Raw genomic sequence first — 27,117 nt, 5'->3', positions numbered from 1 at the left:
TGAAAAATGTTGGTGCTGAGGTTTTACTACCAGGCCAGCTTTGAGAACTCCCCACCCCCCACCCCCCGCCCCCACCCACTGCCCCCTGCCCCCCACCCCGGTGACTGTCAAAATCCCTCCCATTGTGCTGGAGGAACAACATGTTCAGGTTTCCCTCCCTCCGATCACCCTCCTTCCTCCCCCTCTAATCCTTGATCCCATCGTTATCGTGTTGATATCCCTGTTCTGCCCCCTGAACTATTTGATGTTGATGTTCTGATGCCCCATGTAGATCTGACCCCTCCCTGTTTTGAGGCCCATTGTACTGTGACTTACAGATTCCTCCCATGAGAGCACTGAGTGTCCCCCCTCCACATTACCTATTCCCCATTTACAGGCTGCAGATGTCTCCTCTGACAGTGACTGTGCCATACGTGGCCCAGTATCAAGCCACTAACCCCCAGGACTGACGTGTGTGAGGGACTGACCATGCCCTGCCCACCATACTGGGCATGACTGACTGACAGAACTGACAGACCCTCCCCCTCGCTGAACTGGGACCAGGACAGGCGTACCAAGTACAGCTCTCTACATTGTGGCACAGGTCCACAGGGCTGACTACTTTCTGGCCCCAACTACCTGATTACCCGTGGCTCTATTGCTCAGGACTGTCTATGTTTTCTGGCCCCAACTAATTTCCCCTCCCCCTCAGTCATGTGTCTCTGTGCTCTCTTCCCCAGTTGTACCCCCCTCAGTCAAGCCTTTGCCCTCCAGCACCTTCCGCCAACCCTCCTGCCTTCCCACTGGTCTTGCATGGTAAACCTTGGCTCTGACCCCAACTTGAGTTCCCATTGGTCTTGGCTGCGCAGCCTTGGCCCTGAGTTGGAGCAGCCATGAGCGCAGTGCAATGAAAGGTAGGTGAAGATACCTCGAGGTCATAAGTGAATTGGTGCTTGCCAGGTGCACGTCACTTATATCCAGTTGTGAAGCACGCCGGCCTAATTAGCCGCCAGTGTGGCCATTTGATCTGGAGGGATGGGGGAGGTAAGCTGCCTCTTTAATGAGTATTCATGATATTCAAATTGATGCAAATGCAGTTCTCGACATGGCACAGCGGGTATACCCACTATTATATATATATTAGCGGCCATGAGTTAGGAGCAGAAAATTGCAAAATTTTTTTATGCTGGTTGGAAACTGACTTTTGACTGTTCTCCACATTTTCCCGTCCCACCCACCATGACACCCACCACTGACGGGACTGGAAAATCCCACCTCTGGAAACAAGGGTGAGAATTTTAAAGTTGGGATTTTGCTGGACCTGGTGCCAATTTAGGTCAGTGAGCACAGGGGCAACTGTAGTATAAAGGGTTAATATTGAATATATAAAAGATAGTCTACATCATCAGTGATGTAAGATCACAGGATAAAAGAGCATGAAGAGAGATAGCTCTATGTAGAGCTTCGTGCAGACACTACCTTGTAAGTAGTTAGCATAATGTTAAATAAGAGTTTGCTAACAGTATCACCTGCAGCCTTACCAATAAATCCAGGACCACGGCTACCACATACCAGAGCAAAACCAACAATAACAGATGGTGGCAACAGTTAAAAACGATGAAAGGAGTAATCAGTGAAGAGCCCAGAGACTAGAAGGAGCAGCAAGGGAAACAACTGCACGACAAGGACTGTACAGGAAAATCTTCAACAATACCCCAGACGAAGTGAGAGTAAAAAGGAAGAGATGGAAAATATATTACCTTTACCAGAATGCTTTGACCTGTGGAAGGCCCAGATCAAGCCGATAAGTGGCAGAACTGGTGTTGCGGGTTTACCAAGTACAGAACAGCATAGGGACCAGCAGAAAAGACTAGAAAGGAGCAGGTCAGTACCTTACTATATGCCATAGGCAGCAGCGCAGACAATGTAATGGTCAGACAGGGTATAAATGAAGAGACAGCATCACATGAAGAAAACATTAAAGCCTGCGATACTTATCTGTCTTTGAAAATACACCATCAGAGAGCAAGCAAAAATTATTAGGAGCATCAAAAGACTGGGAGAGAGGATAGCTTCCTTTATTAAGGATCGGATAGCAGAACCCTGAATACAGAGCCCTGAGAGACAAATTAATTAGGGATTGCATTGTTGTGGGAGTCTTAGAAGAGACACTGTCAGATTTTTTTGCAGTCCTAGGAAGACTTGATCCGATTGATAGTGGTCCAGATAGAGGCACAAGCAGAAAAGAAAAAGCAAAACAAACATTTTATTCGAGGCAAAAAAAGAAATATCATGGAGAAATCAAGCTGATACAGTCCAGTTAAATTTAGCACACCTAACCCTGAACAGAAAAAAGAGAAGAAGCCGTGGTAGCTGCCATTACTCAGTGTTCTCATTGTGGCGGGAAAAGGCTGCATCGACACAAGATTGTCCCAGCAAAAATACAGAGTGCCATTCATGCAAGAAGAGAGGACATTTTAAATCAGTATGCCACTGAAAACAGCTTTTAACCAAACAAGTAAAGGAGAAACAGATGTACTATCCAGGAAACTGAAGACATTCAAGAAGTTGAAGAAGAACAAGGACAAGAAGTAGCATTCTTGGGAGAAGTCACGCTATCAAATGGAGTGCAAACATTATGGTCAATGGACATAAAACCAACTTCAAATTAGACATTGCAGCAGATGTTTCAGTTATGTCAGGTACAGAAAAGTGGTTAAAACCAGAGATCCTCCAGCCGTCAACCATAAGGCTCCATGGTTCAGGAAGCATTCAGCTGAATGTCAAGGGACATTTGACTGCTCAACTTCAGCATAAAGAAAGAAATCACAGAAACCTTGTTTGTGATTCACAATCAAGGATGCTCACTGTTAAGTCAAAAATCTTGCACAGATTTACAACTCATCTATAAAGTTGATGAACTAGAAAGCTCAGAAAAATCAACAGAATTCAGGGTAGAATTCCCAAAACTATTTAGAGGTCTGGGGAAGCTGAAAATGGCCTATTGCATCACATTGAGACCAGATGCAAAAACAATGTGCTTGTTCACCCCAGGGAAGGTTCCACACCCACTTTTAAAGAAGGTGAAACCAAAAATAAAATCCATGCTGCATCAGGGAGTCATCTCACCAAACCCACAGACTGGTGTTCAGGCATGGTTCCTGTAGCAAAACCAAACAGCTCCATATGTATCTAATAGAAACATAGAAACTAGGAGCAGGAGTAGGCCATTTGGCCCTTCGAGCCTGCTCCACCATCCATTATGATCATGGCTGATCCTCTATCTCAACGCCATATTCCCGCTTTCTTTCCATACCCTTTAATGCTCCTAATATCCAAAAAATTATCAATATACTCAGTGATCCGGCCTTCACAGCCTTCTGTAGTAGAGAATTCCACAGGTTGACCATCCTCTGAGTGAAGAAACCTTTCCTCATCTCAGTCCTAAATGGCCTGCCCCATATCCTGAGACTGTGGCCCCTGGTTCTAGACTCCCCAACCAGGGGAAACATCCTCCCTGCATCCAGTCTGTCTATCCCTGTTAGAATTTTATACTTTTCAATCAGATCCCTCCTCGTTCTTCTAAACTCTAGTGAATCCAGTCAAACCAATCTCTCCTCATCAATCCTGCCATCCCCAGTATCAGCCTAGTGAACCTTGGCTGCACTCCCTCTGTGGCAAGTATATCCTTTCTTAGGTAGGGAAACCAAAACTGCACATAGTACTCCAGGTGTAGTCTCACCAAGGCCCTGTATAACTGCATTAAGACACCTTTACTTCTGAACTCAAATCCTCTTGCAATGAAGGCCAACATACCATTTGCCTTCCTAATTGCTTGCTTCACCTGCCTGTTTAATTTCATTGACTGGTGTACATGGACACCCAGATCCCTTTGTACATCCACATTTCCCAATATATCACCATTTAAATAATACTCTGCCTTTCTGTTTATCACACCGAAGTGTATAACTTCACATTTATCCACGTTATACTGCATCTGCCATGTGTTTGCCCACACAAACAACTGTCTAAATCACCCTGAAGCCTTCTTGCAACCTCCTCACAATTTACAACCCCACCCAGTTTTGTGTCATCAGCAAACTTGGAAATAGTGCATTTGGTTCCCTCATCCAAGTCATTTATATATATCATGAATAGCTGGGGCCCAAGCACTGATCCCTGCGGTACACCACTAGTCACCGCCTGCCATCCAGAAGAAGACCCATTTATTCCCACTCTCTGTTTCCACTCTGTCAACCAATTCTCAATCCATGCTAGTATATTACCCCCAATCCCATGTGCTTTAATTTTGCCCATGAGCCTCTTATGTGGGACCTTATCAAAAGCCTTCTTGTAATCCAAAAATACCATACCCCTGGTTCTCCCTTATCTATCCTACTAGCTATATCCTCAAAAAACTCTATTAGAGTAGATCAGTTAAGCATGATTTCCCTTTCATAAACCCATGCTGCCTTTGTCTAACCCTGTTAATGCTTTCCAAGTATTCTGTTCCCACGTCTTTATAATAGACTCTAGCATTTTCCCCACTACTGACGTGAGGCTAACTGGTCTGTAATTCTCTGTTTATTCTCTCCCTTTTTTAAATAATTAATTTGCCACCCTCCAATTTGTAGGAACTGCTCCAGAGTCTATAGAATTTTGGAAGATGACCACCAGTGCATCCAATATTTCCAGGGCCACATCCTTTAGTACTCTGGGACGTAGATTATCTCACCCTGGGGATTTTTCAGCCTTTAACCGCATTAATTTCTCTCGCACCATTTTTTACTCATCCTGATTTTCTTTAATTCCTCCCTCTCACTCGACCCTTGGTTCCCTAACGTTTCTGGGAAATTACTTGTGTCCTCTTTTGTGAAGACAGAACCAAAATATGTGTTCAATTCTTCTGCCATTTCTTTGTTCCTCATTATAATTCCCCCCTTTTCTGACTGTAAGGGACCTATATTTGTCTTTGCTAATCTTTTTCTCTTCACACATTTATAGAAGCTTTTACAGTCAGTTTTGATGTTCCCTGTTTATGTTTACTCTCATACTCCATTTTCCCCTTCTTGATCAATCCTTTTGTCCACTTTTGCTGAATTCTAAACTGCTCCCAATCCTCAGGCTTGCTGCTTTTTCTGGCAATTTTATATGTCTCCTCTTTGGATCTAATACTATCCCTAATTTCTTTTGTAATCCATGGATGAGCCAACTATCCTGTTTTAGTTATGCACCAGACAGGAATGAATAATTGTTGTAATTCATGCATACGTTCCTTAAATATTAGCCATTGCCTATCCACTGTCAACCCTTTTAGTAAGGTTCTCCAATCCATCATTGCCAACTCGCGCCTCATACCCTCATAGTTCCCTTTATTTAGATTCAGGACCCTAGTTTCGGATTCAACTTCTTCACTCTCCATCCTAATGAACAATTCTATCATTTGATGTTCACTCTTCCCCAAGGGATCTTGCACAACAAGATAGTTAATTAATTCTTTCTCATTGCACAGTATCCAGTCTAGGATAACCTGCTCTCTAGTTGGTTCCTCAACGTATTAGTCTAAAAAACCAACATGTATACACTCGAGGAAATCCTCCTCCACAGTATTATTGCTGGTTTGGTTTGCCCAACCTATATGTAGATTAAAGTCACCCATGATTACAGTTGTACCCTTACTGCATGCATCTCTAATTTGCTGCTTAATGCCTTCCCTTACATCTCCATTACTTTTTGGGGGCCTATAGACAACCCCCACCAACGTTTTCTGCCTCTTGGTGTTTCTTATCTCCACCCAAACAAATTTCACATCATGATTTTTCAAGCCAGTATCTTTCCTCACTATTGCATTGATTTCTTCCTTTACTAACAATGCTACCCCACCTCCTTTCCCTGTTTGTCTGACCTTCCTAAATATTGAATACCCCTGGATGTTCAGTTTCCATCCTTAGTCACCCTGCAGCCATGTCTCCATAATTGCAACTATATCATAACCGTTTATATCTATTTGCGCTGTTAATTCATCTACCTTATTGCGAATGCTCCGCGCATTAAGATACAATGCCTTTAGACTTGTCTTTTTAACCTTGTTAGTCTTCTTAGCTTTATTTTGCACTATGACCCCATTGGTTTCTCACCCTTGTTTTTTCTGCCTTCCACTTTTGCTTCTTACATTACTGTCTTTTGTTTCCATCCTTGTTTCCCCCTCCTCTGTCTCCCTGCTCAGGTTTCTACCCACCTGCCACTCTAGTTTAAACTCCCCCTGACCGCGCTAGCAAACACCCCCCCCGCCCCGAGGACACTGGTCCCGGTCCTCCCCAGATGCAACCTGTTCTGTTTGTACTGGTCCGACCTTCCCCAGAACCGGTCACCGGTCCCAATGCCCCAGGAATCTGAATCCCTCCCCCCTACACCATTTCTTCAGCCACCTATTCATCTGATATATCCTGTTATTTCTACTTTCGCTAGCACCGTGGCACTGGTAGTAATCCTGAGATTACTACCTTTGAGGTCCTACTTTTTAATTTACGTCCTAACTCTCTATATTCAGCTTGTTGGACCTCATCCCTTTTTTCACCTCTGTTGTTGGTACCAATATGTACCACGACCATTGGCTGTTCACCCTCCCCTTTCAGAATGCCCTGCAGCCTCTCTGAAACATCCTTGACCCTGGCACCAGGGAGGCAATATACCATCCTGGAGTCTCTTTTGCAGCTGCAGAAATGCCTGTCTGTTCCCCTGTGTTGATCTCACAGAGTTAAACAGGGCGGGGGAAATGGAGATCTGCCCAGTGGCATCTGTGGATAAGAGTCTGGCAATGCTAGCAAAAAGTATAATTTTTACAAAATCGGATGCTGACAGTGGCTTCTGGCAGTTACCCCTGGATGAGGAATCCAAACTACTGACTACATTTACCACACCTTTCAGGAGGTATTGTTTTAATCACCTACCTTTTGGAATCACGTTGGGTGCAGAGATTTTACAGTGAACAATGATAGCCATTTTGGAGGGACTGGAAGGGGTCATCTGCCACATAGATGACATCCCCATCCACGGGTCCACCACATGGGAACATGAGTGGGTGAGAGCAGAGCAGTGCTGCAATTATTGAAGGAGCAGATCTAACTCTCAACAATAAGTGTGAGTTTTCACAACCCACTATAAATTTCTTGGTACATGTCATTCACGCAACAGGCATTAGGGCTGATCCTCAGAAGGCCAAGACCATAAAAGATTTGCCACCACCCCACAATGTTATGGAGCTCCAGTACATCATGGGGATGGTCAATCAGGTAGGAGAGTTCCTCCCTAACGTGGCACATGTGAAGGAACCACGACAACAGCTTCTCAAACAAGGTCAGGCATGTTGTTGCGGAGAACATCAACAAATCTTGTTCCAGAGCATTGAGAACTTGCTTACGTGCTTCCAGGTACACTGGCCTGGAACAGCCAACAATAGTTGCTGCGGATGCATTAATGACGGGACTAGGACCCTTACTCTTTCAAATCCAGAAAGATGGAATCTATAGACCCATGTATTGTGTGTCTAGATCATTGAGTGAAACTGAACAAAGGTACACAATGATTCAAAAGGAGGCACTGGCAGCCACTTGGGCCTATGAGAAGCTCACCGATTATGTCCCAAGCCTCCAGTTCAAAATAGAAATGGACCACAAACCATTGGTGACCTTATTAAATACCAAGGAACTAGCAAAGATGCCACCCAGGGCTGAATTTTGCCTTTGGCGGCGGGGGCGGGCTCCACACGTCCACGCGTAAAATGACGTGCGGTGACGTCGGGCAAGCGTCCAGGTGTCACCGCGTGCCATCATGATATTTTGCTGGGTGGATGTGCAATGATGTCCAACGTGCACCCGCCATTAATTAATGGGCCAGTTAAGGCCCTTGAGGTGCCAATCGACGCCGATTTTTCGGCGCCAGTGCAATCTTCGGGTTGGCGCACGGGCGCAATGGGCAGGCGGGTAGGAGATATTTGTATTAACCTCATCCACAGGCGGGATAAGAGGGCTCAGTGGGGTCGCGAGTGTGCACAGTCAAGCACTTAATTCTGGAAGTTTTTGAAACTTGCTTATGTGATCTGCAGTACTTCAGAATGCATCCCAGCTACTTTTTCTGGATTCTTAACCTTCAGGTCAGCACTCTGCAGTGAGCAATCTTTTCTGGGCCTGCAGGTTTCAGAAAGCCTTCCCTTAGCCTGGGAATGGGAGCTGAACTGTACATTGGAGGCAGCTCCTCTGAGGAGGAAGGGAGGGCTAGAAGGGGGAAGAGGCCAGGAGTGCACATTCAGCCTCCAGGGGAGCCACCTTTGGGAGGACAGGCGCAGGCATAAGGGGCGCAGGGCCAAGAGGTAGTGCAAGGCGGAAGGGGCCACAGAAGATGCCACTATCCTGCTGCCAGGGTATGCAGGCGGCGAAGCATCTACCTCAATATGTCTGAGGTTCTGTCTCTCAAGGGAGACAGTCAGCTATAGCTGTGAAATGATAGGACCTGAGATCTCCGCTAACTGTGTGGACACCCCATGCCAGCGGCTCTGAAGGTCACAGCTGCCCTCAACTTCTATGCCTATGGCTCGTTCCAGGGGTCAGTGGGTGATCTCTGTGGTGTCTCCCAATCAGCTGTCCACACTTGTGTCAAGCAGGTTACAGACGCTCTGTTCAGGCGGCATTGTCCTTCAGGCACTACTGTTGGGACCAGGCAAGCCAGACACAGTGAGCCAGAGGCTTTGTGGCCATTGCTGGCTTCCCCCGCGTCCAGGGTACAATAGACTGTACACATGTGGCCATCAAGGCGCCAGCAGGTGAGCCCGGTGCCTTCGTCAACAGGAAGGGCTTCCACTCCATGAACGTGCAGATAGTGTGTGACCACAGGATGCTGATTCTGCAAGTCTGTGCAAGGTACCCAGGCAGCTCCCACGATGCCTACATCCTCAGAGACTCCCAGGTGCCGGGGCTCTTCAGTGCTCCAGCCCGGCTGGATGGATGGCTGCTGGGTGACAAGGGCTATCCCCTCAGAAGGTGGCTCATGAAGTCTCTCCGCCATCCAAGAACAGAAGCTGAGCAGCGGTGCAATAGGAGCCACACCTCCACAAGGGCTGTGGTGGAGAGAGCCAACGGTCTTCTCAAGATGCGCTTCCGTTGCCTGGACCGCTCAGGATGCGCACTCCAATACCCCCCAGATCGTATGTTGGTGATAGTGGTTGCATGCTGCGCTCTACACAATCTTGCGCTGGAAAGGGGGGACGCTGTGGACGATGAAGACGTCGACACAGTGGCTGCGGCTGCACACGATGAGTCCAGCAGTGAGTCCGAGGATGAGCATGCACTGGGAAAAGCTGAGGGTGTGGACACTGACCCGCGCATACTGCAGGGAGGCAGAGGCACCCGGGCGGCTTTAATCCAATGAACCTTCAACTAGCAGACCACAGATGGACTACAGGACAGGTCTGGGCTGTCGGCTCCATACTCGATACCTAAGTGCCAAATCTGCCAGGTCAGGAACAGTAACTAAGGGCCTTGTTAGTGAAGCTGAATGTCCCACAAAGCACTCATTACAGTTTTGGAAACCATACACCTGCAGAAGAGGCACCCTCAGCCATGGTCACATGTCTGAATTTATTCTGTCAAGCAAACAAACTTATTCCAAAAAAAAGAGAATAGTGTTACCAAACAAAACAAATCATAAGGACCTTATCATGGGCCAACACAAAAGCACCAGTGAGAAACCCGTGGTGTGCCTAAGGTGCCTTATGTTTTTGTTTCTGGGTGCTACGTCTTGGTGCTGCCCCATCGCTGGGAGTGGCACCTGAGACAGCCTGCTGACTCTGCTGTCCTGTTGGCCTCGATGACCTTGGCAGTCGTCCTCTTTCCCGTGGAGCCTGTGCTGGGCCCACCTGGGAGGGATCTGAGTTCCACAGCTGGCATCTCCCCAGTCACTGCAGCCAAACCGGATGCTATGGTCACTGGGAGAGGGATGGAGGAGTTGGCGCCCTCATCCGGAGTGCCCTGAGAGGAGCCCACAGAGACGACAGGCAGCTGCTGCGCCGACGTGAGGTCGCTTCGGACCTCCCTGCTCACCGTGGATGGATGGGCACCGAGCTGGGAAACTTGGTGCCCAGACCTTCTCACACACTGGCACTGACCAGCTGAGGTCAATGCCGATGTGAGGGCTTGCTGGTCAGAGCGCATCCCCAGGAAGCCCTGATGAGTCTCCTGGAGGAGCCTCTCCATGAGAGTCGCCACACTCTCCATGGAGGACGCATGGCGCTCGGACATGTGGCTCATTGCTTCGGCGATCATCCGCATGGACTCCTCCACCACAGAGACCAAGCCAAGCCAAGCCTCAAGTATCTCCCCCAGATGCTCCCGCACACTCGGCCACATTTCCTGCAGCTGCTGTGTTGCAGACGACTCCAGAAGCTCATCATCAGGCACCGACTGAGCATGTGCCTGGTCCCCTGCAGTCTCCTAACTGCTGGTGCCATGGGCACTCTCTGTCTCTGCCAGCTCCTCCAGCGACTGTGAAGTGCCCTCACCACTGTGCCCCAGGACACTAGCTGATGTTCGAATTCCCACTGAAGTGCTAGTATCTGCGCTGGTGCCTGCCTGGCAGAGATGGTGTGACGCTGGGCCTCTGCTGCTCCTCCTCCCGGCCCTGCTCCACTGATGCTGAAAGGAAGAACAAAGACATTGGATCAGTTAATGTGGAGACAATGACAAAGTGCATCCCTGTCCCCCGGATCATTATGCGCTCATCCTTCCATAAGCAATGGTCAAACCATGTTGCAAAATTAAATCGCTGAACATTCAGCACTGCTATGGCTGTTGGGAGAACAATGCTGACCTCACTGCTGGGCATAAATACCTGGCCATGGCACCCCAGCCTCACCAGCATCAGTGGACCTGGGCGCATGGCACCTCTCCAGATCCAGGGCCTCCTGCTCAAACCGGCTGAGAATGGCTAACTGCGCCTGGCCACCGCCAGTCCTCACGCTCTGCAGCATTGTGAGCATTCTTCTCCTGAAAATGAGAGACGAGCATTGGTTAGTACAAATTGCACATGGACTCTCTTCGCGCACGGCCCACCCCAACTAGAGTGGGACATATCAGGGCTCCAGTGCCTCCTCACCCCGCTGCTGCCAAACACTCACACAAAGATGCTAGGCCTGTTCCCCACCCCCACACCCCGCCTTGGACACATGCTGACTACATCACATTAGGCACCACATGGTATATCCTTCCATTGCAAGGATGCGGAAATACGTGGAGCGCAGCGGGCAGCAGATGGTTCGTTGCCACGCCACCTTGAAGCTCCCCTCACAGCATGTCATCACCCTGACTTGGTCATGTCCTGGAGTTCCAGCACTGCGCCTAGGTGCAGCTCCTCCAGGTTGCCCCCAAAACAGTAATGTGGGTCTCAGTGTACCACATGCTGTGGGCGCAGAACCCATCTCTTCACCACCCTGTCAGGGTGATCTCGGCATGGGCAATATCTGCTGGCCCACCCAACGAAGGACACATGCTGTCAATGATTCAATGCAGTCACTACACTCAGACTTGGGGAGGAGGGGGGCAGCGGGTGGGGGAAAGCCTACCCTCTGAGTTAGATGACCAATGCCAACATGGTACTCATCCTGCCTGTCAGAGCGCAACAAGTCGTTGAAGCGCTTGCGATACTGGATCCAGGTGCGCCGCACTATGTCGCGGGAGCTCACCACCTCCGCCACCTCCTCCCAGGCACGTTTCGTCACGTGGGAGGGGCCTCCTCCTCCAGCCCTGGGGGTCCAACACCTCCCGCTGTGCTGTCACCTCCTTGAGGAGGGCAGCAAGGCAGTCATCAGGAAAAACGAGGGGCACACTGGCTCCCCACCCTACCCTCCGGCCTGGCCTGTCCTGCTGCCCTATCCTCCAGCCTTGCCTGCTCCGCTGGCCTATCCTCCGGACTGGCCTGCTCACCAGAAGTCCTCTGGTGGGCCCTTCCACATGCCATTGTGAGCAGCCTACAAAAGGCTGCCAGCGCTTCAGATAAACAGGCTGCCGGGTCACCATTGCAACAGTGCACTCCCGCCACCGCCCGCCCACTCTCGCTATCCTCGGGAGTCGGGCATTACACTGGGTGGGCCTTAATTGGCCTGCCCATGTAAAATGGCGGCTGCTCCCCCCCACCAAACAGAAAATTCAGCCCCTAGAGTCCAGAGATTCCAGTTGAGACTCATGAGATTCAATGCAAAGGCCGAATATGTACAAGGCAAGCAGCAAGGAACAAGAGATGGATTGTCACACATTCCTGTAGACAAGCCTGAACAGGAGGACGTAAACCTTGTTGAGGAGGTAGAGTCATACAGCTCACTCAATGAAATTCTTACCAGCAACCACACGGAAGCTGAACAAAATACGGCAAGCACAGAAAACAGATGAAGAATGTGCTAAAATCAGAGAATACTGCAAAAATGGATGGCCAGAATATATTCCCAATAATAACATCTCAGAACCATATTCTGAGCAACGCAGACATCTCAGTATTGTGGATGACTGACTAATCTACGATGAGAAGTTGGTCATACCAAGGCCTGAATTTTTCCCTCGTTGGGCGCTGGCGATAGGCGGGCACGGGAGCACTCAGGAAACAGGCCCCCGACCGTGATCGGGCCTGGCAGGGGCAGGGGTCTGTGGAGTCCAATAGTGGCCCAGTGGGTGGTTTAAAATCACAGAGGCAGCTCCCTGAAGGCTGCCAGGGGAGAATCTTTTTGCAGACTGGAGACTGGAGCTATGGCCTCACCAGCAGCTGGAAACGTCAGGCGGGAGGTCAGATCGGGAGGGTGGGGGACACGCGGCACACCACCCCCAATCCCCCCCCAGGTTTTTCAGACGAGTGCCTTGCGGTCCTCATGGAGGAGGTGGATGTCAGGCAGGATGATGTCGTGAGGTGCACAGGGTGCAGTACCACAAAAGGTTCGCCAATCTTCTGGGATCGGCAACGGTAAGTACCGTGTTGGCATGGGTCAGTGTGGAGAAGTGTTCTGGGCTGGCTGTCGCCCCGTGGAGCTAAGGGTTGTTAGAGTCTGAGTGCCAACTGTCAATGATGCTGGAACTGGCCAAGAGGGTGAGCCCTGGCTGCTTGGTCTGAGTGCTTTGCAGCTCGAGAATGTGCTCTGCGAGGTGTTCCTCAGTGGTTGGCCAGGCTGCAATGCTGCTGCAGGTAGAGAGTGGACTAATCCATGCTCCATTGTAGGGGGCACCAAGACGCAGCACTCATAAACGTAAGTTTAAGGCACCATGAGCACAAGAGGGACTGTTTACAGCTGATCTTCTGTTCTGCCATGTTTTGTTTCTATGTTTACTGATGTGGGCTTGCTCAGCCTGGCTGGCCTCGTCCATACAGAAATGAATAAATATCATTACCCGCCTGAACAGAGCGTCTGTCACCAGCTTGACTCTACTGTAGACAGCTGATTGGGAGACTCCACAAAGATCACCCACTGACCTCTTGAAAGAGCTGGAGGTGTAGAAGTTGAGGGCCACTGTGTCCTTCAGAGTCACTGGCATGGGGTGTTCACCCACACAGTCGGAGCTGATAAGTGGAGGTCACAGTCTCCCTGGAGAGGCAGAGCCTCCTTCAGCATTGCACCTCAGACATATTGAGGTAGCTGCTTTGCCACCTGTAAACCCTGGCAGCAGGATAGTGACTTCTTCTCTGGCCCCTTACGCCTTGAACTACCTGCTGGCCCTGTGTCCCTTGTGCCTGTGCCTCTCCCCCCACAGGTTGCTCCCTTGGAAGTTGCATTGTGTCACCTGGCCTCCTCTCCTTTCTGCCACTCTCTTCCTCAGAGGAGGAGGTGCTACCTGCAGAGACCACAATCCCCATTACCAGGGTCACAGAAGGCTGTCTGATACCTGGAAGGGTCCACATGCTCAAAATCCTCCAGGGGCCTTGGAGACACCAATGAATCCTGAAATGAAGCCTCGAAATGCTAAGAATGAAGCTCAGAACTAAGATGAAGCTGTCAAGTTCAAATAAGCAACCAGCAGCAAACTATCTCCTCAACTCCTCACTACTCAGACTGGCAATGCTGTTAACCCTTTTTTTCCCGCCCTTGGATGAGGATTTGGAAAAAGTGGGCTGCCCGTGCGATGAGTGCAAAATCGTACGGGGAATGTAAAATCGCGAACAATTGCCTTTTTAATGACCTTAAGTGGCCTTTTAATTGATGGTGGGTATGGCTCCAACACTCATGCGCACCCGCTGACCTGAAGATTGCTCACGTGCAGGATGACATCGGGACGCTCACCTGACATCGCCTTGCGCGATTTTATGCCCAATCGGTTCGGGTGTAAAATTCTGCCACAAGAGTTCTCTGACTCACCTGGGCATTACAAAGTATTGTGCTAGGGCACAAAATTCAGTCTGGTGGGCCAGGAATCTCAAAATCACTAGAAGATATGATTTCAAGCTGTACCTGTGCAAACCATCACCAAGAGCATAAAGAACCATTGATGGTATCATCATTTCCATCCAGACCCTAGGAACATCTTGGAATGGACCTATTGGAGCTCAAGGTGAGGACACTCTTCATAGTTGTTGACTATTATTCCAGATGGATTGAGGTTAAACGTCTTCATGGAACAATCGCAGAAGCAGTCACCAATTCATTAAAAGTAATATTTGCCACACGTGTGTTACGAACATTCCTGGGTGAGGTTCCCCCAGTTTGTTATGCTCCTGGACAAGATACCCCAAACCGTTGTGCTCCCGGGTGAAGGGGGGGATGAACGGACTCCCTTTCTTTATTCAACCCCCTCTGTTGGTCACAACAAGGTTAATTTAAAAATGATCCCTTCCCTCTTGGATACCTTTTCCCAGTCCAAATTTATTTTTGTTTTAAAAGGAGCCAATTTAACCAGGCTGTCTTGAGCCAAAGAAAGAGTGAATTTATTAGTTACTAAGTGCGAAGAAAAATAATAAAAATGCAACACACGTACATACAGATTAAAAATGAGAAACTGAGTTCAAAAATAAAAGTTTTTAAAAAATGAATCAGTCCTTTGGCTTGTCCGTGAGGGGTAGATGGCCAAATTTTGCAGCCATTAAGTTGGGTGATTCCGGTAGAGCTAACATTGGCAGTTGAGCAGTCGGTTTGGAGATTCTTGATTCTGCAGGTTAGCTGAAAGGAGTTGTCCTGTTTCCTTTTCGACTGTGGCTTTGCTGACTTGTGACTTGCTTCCAGCCATCAGAGAGAGATGTTTTTTTATCTGCAAGCGCAGGGATGCCCAGTTGGTGTTCTTTAGCTGTGACCTTCACAGCACACACACACCAGAACAGGACACCAGACTAGCACACAGAAATAGGGTTGCCATTGGCTTTTTTAAACCCCATTCCTTATGTATTCCTGGAAGGGAAAAACAAACATGTCTTTCACCCAGTTCTGTTTTCTTTTCAAACTCATTTCATGCTCACAGTCTGGGATGTAACTCAACAGGAGGTGATTTTGGCTGAAGTGGTAATCATTTTCCATTACTACTCAACCACAGGAGATTACAGTTCAGTTTGCAATGTATCTTTTCCTTTAAAGTGCCTCTGTCTGAAGTAAGCCGTGTCAAACATTTTAGGTGTGACATTCTGTTCTCTCTGAACTAGTTGGTCAATTAATCTGCAGAGGAATTTTCCAGCAAGTGGTTACTTTACAGTCTCAGCCAGCTTTTGCTTGTATGTCCCTTTTTTAAAAAAACTCATCTTACTTAAATGTTCAATGTGTCTATAAGTAATTCTGGGATAGGATCCATGGTCATTACACAGGGCATTCCAGATTTTGTCATTTCAGTCAATGGTCCACAATTTCGAAATTAAGGATTCAAGGAATGGACAGAAGATTATGGATTTGTCCACACAACTGGATCACCCAGGTACCTACTAGCAAATGGTGAGGCTGAGAAAGGAGTAAGAATGGTCCAAGCTTTGTTGAAAAAAATGATGATCTCAACACAGCACTGATGAGCTACTGTTTCACACCACTACAGAAAGGGTTGTCTCTGTAAGAACTACTGATGAGAAGAAGATTACGCACACAACTTCCTGTTCTTCCAATACACTCATACAATGTCTAAAAACCTCTGATATTGAGAGGGTAAGGGAGAAAGTAGATGAGTATAGTGCATATCAGACAAAGAATTACAACCACTGCCATACAGTGTAGGAGTTACCAGAACTCCAACCAGGTAAAACAGTCTGGTTTAGAGACCAGAATAGAGAAGGCCAAGTCCTGAAAAAGACACAAAGTCTGAGGTCTTATCTGGTTGAAACAGAGAATGGGATAATGAGGAGAAATAAAAGCGCACTCATATCAGCCATCATTTAAATGGACTAACTATCCATTTGATCAGGAAGACAGCCTGAAGAGAGAACCAATAGCCTCTGAAGATTCACAAGCTACTCAACAGAGTTCAAGAGAGAACAGGAAGAATCTGAATCCTATGCAACCTCAGAAAGAGATCTGAACCAAGTCGAGGAGATTGGTGAAACCACCACAATACTCACCTCTGTGAGCCAGAGATGAAGGCAGGGACTTTGGGGGGGAGATGTAGGATAACGTAAATAGTATTTGAATCAGAGACTTGGGGGAGATGTAATATAAAGGATTAATGTTGAACATGTAAATATATAGTCTACATCATTAGTGACATAAGATCACATGAAAACAGAGATAGTTCTATGTACAGCATCGTGCAGAGACTTCCTTGTAAATAGTTGACATAATGTTAAATTAAAGATACGTGAGTTTGTTAACAGAATCATCTCCAGCCTGATCAGTAAATCCAGGGCCAAGACCACCACATGCCAGACGAAAACCAACAATAACAGAGCAATGGGTGAATAGCTCCACAAGAGAGATGCTAATCAGTCAGTGACAAGGTGGTATTCAGTCTCTGACTGGAAAACACTTGGATTATTTTATATCATTACAGCTTTGTTTCTTTTTAAACGAAACTCAGATGAAATATTAAATATTTTATATTTTTACAAATATCAAGAAGAGGACTAGCAATAAATTGCAGGCATGGGTGTATCTCCTGTGTGAACCTAGCATCAGGAAGTAACAAACTGATTTTTATACATTCTACTTGAACTAAATTAGCATGCACCCTGTGAACTGAGGGAAGGCTGGCTGCACCTGCGCAACTACTTCAATTATAGATGCCTGGGGAATTACAGGACTGTGCAGATTTACTCATTAGATATTTATTCTGCTTTAGACCCCTGATTAATTTTTAAATAAATGGATTTGAGAGACACTGGCAGTCCTGAGGGAACTAACAAAAAGCCCTTCCACACCATCTATGCTCCTTCACATAGTACATCAAAGGCATTAAAATTCGCCCCTACAGATCCTGGGATTTACACACCCAGACACGACTTGTTGCCGTTCTTTTCATGGTCATTTATAAGTAATTGTTCATTCTAGTTTATCTTGGATTTGCAGCCAGCACAAGTTAAGGCAATTTTATAGGAAAAGGCTGGTAGCAGGGCTCTCCATACCCCAGGGAATCACTCTCTCCCATTTACTTTCTCAGCAGCTGCCATACAACAGCCAGAAACAGAGCCAGCGAATTCAGTCGCAGTTCTCACTATCCACAAAAATATTTCAAACAAGGGAACCATAGGGCCTGGGCTGCCCATTTCACAATCACAGGAGCTTGCAGTTCAGAAAAAGACCATTTTTTAAAAATTCATTCATGGGATGTTGGTGTCATTGGCTAGGCCAGCATTTATTGCCCATCTCTAATTGTCAGTGGTGATGAGCTGCCTTCTTGAGGACAATTAGGGATGGGCAATAAATGCTGGCCTAGCCAATGATACCCACATCCCATGAATTCTCCTTCTGAGCTGCAAGCTTTTGTCGTGAAATCGGTGGCCCTTAGTGTCTGTGCTGCCTTTTTTCTAAAGTAATCCAAAACTAATGCCATTGCCTTGTGCTCTCCCCTAACCCGGTCCCTTCCTCAGCATCAAATAGTTATCCAATTTCTCCTTATAGGATGCAACATGCAATGGTCGCTGCTTTAACCATTTCCCATGGCAAAGTATCCATGCTGCAAATACTCTCTGTGTAAAGAAATTTCTCCTAATCTCTCTGCTCACTGTCATAGTAATTGTTTTGAATTGCTGTCTCCTAATTACTTAGCTCCCAACCATAGGAAACAGTCTTTTACTTTCAGAGAATTACGTATTTAATTTCCCAGCTTTCTCTTCTTATTCACACACTTCAGTGTCTTTTCATTATGTGAATATTCCCACTCCATGATTTTCCTTCCATCACCCTACATTTATCTGCATTAAATTGCCTAAGTCTGTCCATTCTGCAGGCCTGTCCTGAATTATTGTTGCCAACCTCTTCCTTTGTTTTGTCAGCAATTTCAAGATCATATTCCCTTGGCCTAAATCTCCTGTATGCGCTACAAAGGTTCAGCACTGACCCCTGGGGTATACCCAGTTCCAATCCTTTTTCAGTTCCTACCTAAGTATGCCCTAAGTATTTATTTTCCGTCCATCAACCAATTTTCTATCTATGCTGCTACATCTCTTATACCAGATGTCTGTTTTTCTAGCAAGCCTCTTGTGAAATATCTTATCGAAAGCTTTCAGAAAATCCATATAAATTAGATCTATTGCATTTTACTGTTATCTATCCAGTCATTTCTTCAAAATAAACCTCCAATAAATTTGTTAAATATGACCCACCTTTAACAAATCCACAATGGTCATCCGAGTTTGAACCATGCATTTCTAAATGCTTTTTTAATTCTTTCGTGGGATGTGAACATTGTTGGCAAGATCCCAGCATTTGTTGTCCAGCCCTATGCCCTTGAGAAGCTGGTGGTCAGTTGCTATCTTGAACTGCTGCTGTTCACCCACACCCACAGTGCTGTTAGCAAGGGAATTCCAGAATTTTGATGCAGTGACACTGAAGGAATGGCGATATTGTTCCAAGTCAGGATGGTGCGTGGCTTGGAGGGGAATTTGTAGGTGTCTGCATCTGCTTACTAATTTTACCTTCAATTATGGATTCCAAGAGTTTTCTCACAACTGTCATTAGATTTAAAAAAGCCTTTATTACTTCATATATTAAGGATCTGAATCCCCTACACTCAGCCCCGGTAATATGGCTTGTAAAGTATTTTTTAGCTTTATGCGTTTGATCTCAGTCCAGAACAATGAGGCACTGTTATCTTAAAATAAAACTAATCCATTTAGTGAAATCAGAAAGCACTTTTTGGCACAGATAGTGGAAATCTGGAAGTTGCAGACGAAAAAGATTGTGGACGTTGGGTTAATTGAAATTTTAAAGACCGGGGTGAATTGATTTTTTAAGTTAGATAATGGCATCAAGAGCAATGGACTAAAGGTGGAGTAAATGGAGGTCAGGTGCAGGCAAGTTGTAATGGAATGGCAGAACAGGCTCAGGGAGTTAGATGGCCTACTCCTGTCTCCACATTCCTATTTTCAATATTTACAATTTGAGGATGGAGTCTGACTACATGTTTGCAAATACCATTGCTGAATTTCAGAGGAGGTTAATTTGATTGCTCCTGTCCTCTATGCCAAGGTATCCAGGATGAATTGCGTGCTTCCAGAAGGGTGATGCAGAAGTCACCGAAATCCCCAGGGATCCACAATGACCATTAGTAGGATCACTTTGGTGATCTCTGAGGTACTAGGATATGTGCATGTCAGCCAGAGTGCTCACGGCTCTGACATGCTTTGTGATTGTCAAGCGTTCCACAGTTCAGCACACAGCAAATCCTGATTTGGAATTGTTCACTTTATAAAAATATCTCAACCTAAGCTACAGCAGCACCTGAGCCATTTTTTGTGGAAGGGTTACTGTGGCCTTGATTTTCATCCTTGAGGTGGGTTAAGGGGGATGGGGGGGGGTGGCCAGGAAAATTCCCAGCTTGGCCTGCCCGCCTCTGGAGAAAGTTCCCACAAAGGCGGGATCTTCATTGCCGGGGCGCGGGTACAGCTGGAGTCGGGCCAGCCGACACAGGAAGAAGTTTGGAGGCAGTCAAAGGGGCTGCCGGATGCGGAGTTGGGCTGTTTAAAAGGCCTGCCTCACTGCTGTGGGACTTTGTCACAGTTAAAATAAAAACACAAAGGCTGACCAGTCATCACTCCTCCCCTCACCCTCCAAACACTCCCCATGCCCCATCCATGCCACCTCATGGCCTCCCACTCACCCCCATTGCCCATCATACCCCCTATGCCAAGCTCTGCCTTTCCACCCACCCCCTATGGCCCCTTATGTCTCCCATGCCAAGCTATGGTATTTCCATGTCCATTGACCCAGTATACACTGTCTAGAACAAATGAACCCTATAGTGACAGTAGGCTGTGTTAAAAAAAAGCTTTAAAAATGTAATTCACTCAGAACTTTCCACTATGTTGAAAAAAAAGTCATTTCACTACAAGCTTATAAAAGTGTCAATCATCCAGACCCTTTAAAGTATTGATAACAAAAAACACAAACTCTAGGACCCACTTAATGTTGTGTAAACAAACATTTTGAAATTGACAGCAGAGATCAGACAGCCAGAGCTGTTTATCAAGCAATGTTTTCCCTGGGATGCAGGTGTTGCAACAACAGTAATGGTTGTCTGGACTCTCAACCAAGCATAAGGGCTTCATTGTGAGACTTGACATTGTGTGTAGCCAGTTACTGGGCTGTGGATAGGATCATGAATCCTGGCAGACTATCACCTCCTTAGCTCAAGGATGCATAGACCAACCTCATCTACATGGTGCTGTTCCATACTATTTAGTGCGTATACCAAATTAGCCATTATGGTAGCCAGTAATCAATAATGTTATCATCCATGGAACAAAACAAAAAACATAGCATATACTAACCCCAGCATCTACCAGTAATCAGCGATTAACAATCGCTGCATAAAACTGCAGCGTTTTTCTCCCAGTCATTAAGTACAGTTTGAATATCATTTCAGATCATCGATATCCACCACAACAGTCATTGGTACAAAAAAGCTAAGATCCAAAGCTAAATATAGCATCCTCTGAACTTCACGGGGCATATTTATTGTGGAAATAATAGGTACTCCTGTGTCATCAAGGTTTCAATCCAGTCCCAAGGTCCAGATGATTATAAACCATGTTCAATTCTTACTCTTTCCTTCGTTGAATATGTCTATATATCCTCTCCTCACCTCCTGCCTCTATCTTACATTAAAATTGTCTCTATCTCATCTCCAGTGTCTGTTTTTTTTTAAAATGCTCTCGAGCCACTAATACTTTGGTTAGTCCCACCCATCAGCTGATTGCACAAGAGGACCATATACATTTGGATTTCATCTATTTGGTCATTCATTTTTGGCCAAGTAAGAAGAAAATCAGATGGAACCAGATCTCCACCATAAAGTCTTTCCAGATGCCTTTTCCCCCAAGCCCTGTTGGGAGTGGATAGCTAGGATTTCTGTATCCTTGCCCCAGAGAACCTAAATGACAGCAGGTGGATGGGGTTTGATACAGGGCCACAGGTCTCTCAGCCATTGCCAGCAGCAGAGAACATCGCAGGGATTGGTGCATTGGAGTCTGTCTGCGGTCAGCCATACTGAAGGTCATGGGGCTCATTAATTATGTTTTTTGATGTCTATTATATAAAATTGTCTTTAATTATTCTTAATTTTTTTTGTAATTTTGTGTAAGATATCCTTAAGGCTTTTTAATCTTTCTTTAAAATTTCTCAAAGTTTTTAAAAGAATCTACAAATTTTAAAGAATCTGCAAGGACTTTAAATTGCTTTGAAGTGTTTTTAAAATTTTTTTTACCAGATATTACTTTAATTTTATGACTGCAGTCTCGGCTTTGGGAACCAATAGGGTTTTATTTGGACCTTATTAAGAGGGAAGAGGATCAGGAGGGTTACCACAGATGACTTCCAGCCCCTACACACTGGTACTCAATCTTTCTTGTGGACCTACTTGATCACTCTCAGCAGTGTTTGAACTGAACAGTGGAATAACCACAGTCACACTTCATAAGAGAAACCTCAAATATGAAGTTATTGCATAAATCCTGCCATAATATCCCCGATTGGCAACAAGTTCATCTCAGTCCCTGGTTAACATGAGGCTCTCCTGGACAACATTCAGGGCTACCATTTGGAGATGGGTATGTTAATCCTTCACACAGGCATTCCTCCACCTTGCCCCACATTATTCTGCATATGTGCCATCAGCGCCAAACATATCTCACTGGCAAGAAATCCGGCAGCCCTCTGACTGTGTAAAGCCTACACTTGTGCCTTTTCAATGATAGCTTAACACTTGTCCTGCAATGGCAGTGTTTCTGAGGTGCCAGACTAATAATTTTCAGCAGATGCTCAGAGGGATGAAGGTGACACATCATTGTCTTTGGATGCTGGTTGTTTCCCCTTTAAGAAAGAAGTAGAGAATGTGGAGACAGGCTGCACACCTTCAAATGAACTACATGTCAGATTTCGGAAATCACCCTTTAATTGGCAGGGGTTGGGATAGAGGGTGAGGCGTCACTCCAGAAGCCCATCTCCTCTCGGACTTGTGAATCATCATGGGCCCCCTCTGCTCAGGCCCACAAAACTGAATTGTAGTTTGCCAGATTACAGGCAGTAATAAATACCTCAACTGACAAGCCTTTAAATTTGTGAGTTCCGTACCTCGATGAAGCTGTAATCTCAAGCATTACATTGAACCACGTTGTTACAGACACAAAATGGCCACCTTGAGTATTTGAGTAGCTGCAGCAGCATTGGGTTTCTATCTTTGAGGCAAACTACCTATAGAGGGTGCTAATAACACCTGGAGCTTGCCATGAATATATAACAAAATAGCACTGAGGAACATTGGAACAAGTGAACTGAGTGATTGCCAGTGTTAAACACCCGATGAGCAGAATCTATCCTTGACACTCTTTTGTAATTTTTACATTAATTGTGTAACCAAGTCTTGTTATAATGAAAAAAATCAGACATTTTTAAAACTGCATTAGCGATGGTTTCAAGCAGCAATTACCTGGAAACCAAATAAGTCCTTTGACAATTGAAAGATCTTGTTTGCGTACAGTCTGTCTGAGTGGGAGAGATGAAATTAAGGTGAATTGTTTTATTCTTTGATATTGACCTTTCTCACTCGCATAATAGTTACTTTAAAAAAAACCATCAGTGGCACAACCAACACATTTTGAATTGTCCCCACAGCTTTTAAATACTGCCCTCTTCCTGCACCACTGCCAGGCACCATCCTAGGGAGGATTCAGAGATATGTTCTCCAGTCAAGTGCTTAAATTTTACATTAGAAATGGTGCATTCAGGGTTAGTGCAAACACTGCTTTAATTTCTTAATTGATAATCCTCAAAAACAGGAAAGATAAGCAAAATTTGAGTTTATGAATATTCCCCATAATGAGCAAACTATCATTTCCTCAAAAGCTCCAAAAGTCTCCTTCCCTCCCAGAGGGTTCATCCCTTCTCATAGGGGCATCAAATACCTCTAGCCTCCAGTTCACAGGTACACTCTCCCCATCTTTGTGTGAGAGCACGCTCTCCTGTCTAACTCCCAAACCCCCAGTATGTGTAGACACTTTCCCCCTTCACCCCAACTCCCCCAACCTAGTGTGAGGAAGTACTTTCCCCACTAATCACTCCACTTCCTCTGTGTGAGGAGAACCTTTCCCCACTAACCCCCACACCCTCAGTGTGAGGAGACACTCTCCCCTCTAATTCCCCCCCCCCCCCTACCCCAGCCTCATTGCAGGGAGATATTCCTCCCTCTGACCCCAGTGTAAGAAGTCACATTTCCCTCTAATTCTCCCCTCCTCCAATTCCAAGCCCACCATACAGTGTACTTATATCTCAGTAGCAACCTAGAAGGACTCAGAGATATAAAAAGTAAAGGGCCATGGGGAATGGGGTACTTGCCTTACTTTAAGGTTGCAGTTGTGGCTACAGCACTTGGCAAATTACAGTCACAACCTCTTTTGTGCAGCAAAGACATCTCATGTGATATCCTCATTGAAGTGGGAGAATTGCTTCCTTAGGACCCTCAGTAGATATGGCCTCCAGCTGAGAGCCCTTCTCCACCTTCTCCTCTTCCTTCTTCTAGCAGCTTGTCCTGCCCTGCATGGCCTCTCTTCATGCTCCCAATCATGCTCAATTCCCAGAGGAAGTCCTATCAAGTGAGCCATTTCTGAAGCAACTGGTTTCAGCACAAGCTTTTAAATGAACAAAAAAGTAACTCAGCAAGGGCCAAACCGCTCGCTGTAGAGGATTCAACCTTTGGGCAAGTATAGGAAAGCTTCAGAATTGTACCAGCAGCCAGAAGAAAATCCAGCTTGTAAGTAGTTTATGATCCCTTTAAATAGTGTTCTGGAGGGTTGGAGAGATTAGTGGGGCTCCTTCAAGCAGTTAAATTCGTGTTCAGCTGTGTGAGTTTAGTAAGCTGGTCATGGCATTAAGTCAGCTGATGTCATAACCTGCCTGAGCTGCTTGCTACTGGCAGTCAGTCGGTGCATTTGCGCAAACACCTTTACTAAGATGGCTTCTGGCGCAGTTCATTTTGGAAGTATGCGTATGCATTGTCGACGTAATTTTCAAGTGTTTGAAGGTTGCATAGAATCTTAAAATGAGTGCTACAGAGCCCAATTTCTCCCATATTCTCTCCTTCTAACCCTCCTTTCAATTTCAAGACACTCTTCCCTTCCAACCCCCGACCTCCGAATTACTGTAATCATTGAAATTTTACTCAGTGAGCACAGTTACCCAGAAATATACAGTGCAGGGTTAGGGCAGAATTGGAAAGAGTTCTTAAATTCTCCAAGTTTAATCAAAATTAAAGCCCATGGGATTAAAGGCACCTTGATAGTGTGCATACAAAATGGGCTAAGGAACACAAAGCAGAGTGTAGTGACAAATGGTTGTTTTTCAGACTGGAGGGAAGTGTACAGTGGTATTCCCTCACAGTTGGTAGGAAATTGGGTAGCATGGCAGAACTGCAAAGTTACCGATGACAGTAAACAGTGAGGAGGATAGTGAAAGGCTTCAGGAGGTCATAAAAAGATTGGTGAAATAAGCAGGCATGTGGCAGATGAAATTTAATGTCAAGAAGTGTGAAGTGATTCATTTTGGGAAGAAGAACAAAGAAAGGCAATATTAACTAAATATTACCATTTTAAGGGGTGGGGGAGGTGGGGGTGCAGGAGCAGAGACACCTGGGTGGTGTCTGCACATAAATCTTTGAAGGTGGCAAGACAAGGTGAGATGGCTGCTAAAAAAAGCATATGGGATCCTTGGCTTTCAAAATAGAGGCTGTGCAAAGGCAAGGAAGTTATGCACAAGCTTTATAAAACACTGGTTAGGCCACAGCTACAGTATGTGTTCAATTCTGGGCATCACACCTTACAAAGGAATTTAAAGTCTTATTGAGGGGGCAGAAGAGATTTACCAGGGACGAGGAAGAGGAGAATTTATAATAGAGATGTTGAATATTATGAATGGTTTTGGTAATACTGTACACACAAATCAACAGTGCTGTTTAATCGCCTCCGATGATCCTCAGAAGTGAATAAAGAGAAACTGTTTTCAGTGGCAAAAGAGTTGGTAACCAGAGGACACTGGATGATAGGTGATAAGGAAAAGAACTAGAGGTGATATGGAGATTTTTTTAAATGTAGAGTTGTGAACTGGAAAGCATTGCTTGGAAGGGTGGTGGACGCAGATTCAAAGTAACTTTCAAGAGGGAATGGAACTAATTGAATAACTCTTCCAAAGAGCCAGTACAGATGCAGTGAGTCAAATGCTCTCCTTCTGTGCTATATCATTCTAGGATTCTATGGGCAGTATTTAATCCAGCTGATAGGGGTCTCGCCTGCTGGCTGCAGAGCCAGCGAGAGCCCCGCATTGCCTCCTTTGGAGAAGGCCCAGCCTATTAAGTACCAATAAGGCACTGAAGTGGCCAGCGGCAGGTCATCACTGGGACCAAGTATCCAGGGGCTCGAAGTCCCGCCCCTGAAAGCTGCCAGCTGTCCACGAGCCTTCCCACCTCAGAATTAATTGGGGCAGAGGCAAAAAGCAGCAGAGTCCCCACCCCCCGATTAAATGTTCTCCCCACCTCCAAATCCACCTCAGGGAGGGCATTAAATTCTTTCCCATGTATGTGAGTGAATGTACTTTCTACCATTGCCTATGAAGCTGTAGCAGATGCAATGGGCCAAATGGCCTCTTTCTGTGTCTGTAATTCTGTGTGTGTGAGTGAATGTGTTTTCTACCATTGCCCATGGAGCTGTACCCTGACATAAGTCAATGCCTTTACGACAAGCAGACTAAGGGAAGAAAAATCGCAAGTCATAACACACAAATACAGTCTTATTCATTTGCAATTAAAGATCTTTAATTAGCCGAAAAATTGAATTCATTTTAACTAACAGAAGTATGAGAAAATCCTCAATTAGCTTTCTTGAAAAATCAATGCTGAGAACACCTCATCTATTTTTTAAACACTTTCAATGCAGTGTAAATTAATCATGTACCTTGTCAGAGAAAACTCAATAATATATGTTGTTTATAATGTGTTGTTTATTCCCCCCTTAAATATTTTGCCCTCTTTAAAAAAGAAGATTCAAAAAAGTGCATCTGAGAAAAGGAAACAGCACTGTTGATTTGTGGATATTATTGGACGCAGTGCTTCATGCAGCTTAGAGTGCAATTCTACATTGGTGGAATTAATTGCATTCTTCAGTGTAAGTCTCCCCAAAGTATCCCATAGGAACAGCGGAATGGTTTTGAACAATTTCTAAGAAATGAGAAAAGCAGTTTACTTTCATCTTTCCTCAAAGATGCCATTTCCACTAGTCTATTATTTAAAATGAATAATTATGAGCAGAGTTTTACACTCCTCTGCCGGTGGGTTTGTAGGTGGGGGATGAGACTAAAATTTCTCGAATGGGCTTCCTGCTGGGTTCCCGCCGCCCCAACCTCACTGCAATTTTACGTTGGGGTGGGCGAGGCCTTGCCCTTACACCAACTGAGGTCCTTAAGTGGCCAATTATTGACCACCAAAGGGCCATTTCCTGACCATCCTTAGTTTT

The 27,117-nt window shown here is 45.8% G+C and overlaps 1 protein-coding gene and 1 long non-coding RNA gene across 6 annotated transcripts in view; one reads left to right on the top strand and one right to left on the bottom strand.

The window, feature by feature from the left end:
* trim2a (tripartite motif containing 2a) overlaps window positions 1-27,117 on the bottom strand; it is a 179,660-nt gene that overhangs the window by 139,381 nt on the left and 13,162 nt on the right. The gene's annotated exons all lie outside the window — the stretch shown is intronic.
* Window positions 1,177-19,830, top strand: LOC144680528 (uncharacterized). 2 transcript variants are annotated; one of them, XR_013576573.1, is made up of 2 exons: window positions 1,177-1,268; window positions 19,592-19,830. It is a non-coding gene; the product is annotated as an uncharacterized LOC144680528 (long non-coding RNA). The 2 variants fall into 2 exon arrangements; XR_013576572.1 differs by having other exon boundaries at window positions 1,208-1,315.

The sequence above is a fragment of the Cetorhinus maximus genome, chromosome 1 (genome assembly GCF_964194155.1).
Source record: "Cetorhinus maximus chromosome 1, sCetMax3.hap1.1, whole genome shotgun sequence".
Lineage (NCBI taxonomy): Eukaryota > Metazoa > Chordata > Chondrichthyes > Lamniformes > Cetorhinidae > Cetorhinus > Cetorhinus maximus.
Note: the sequence above shows the minus strand (reverse complement) of the source record. Positions and strands in the feature narration are given on the sequence as shown.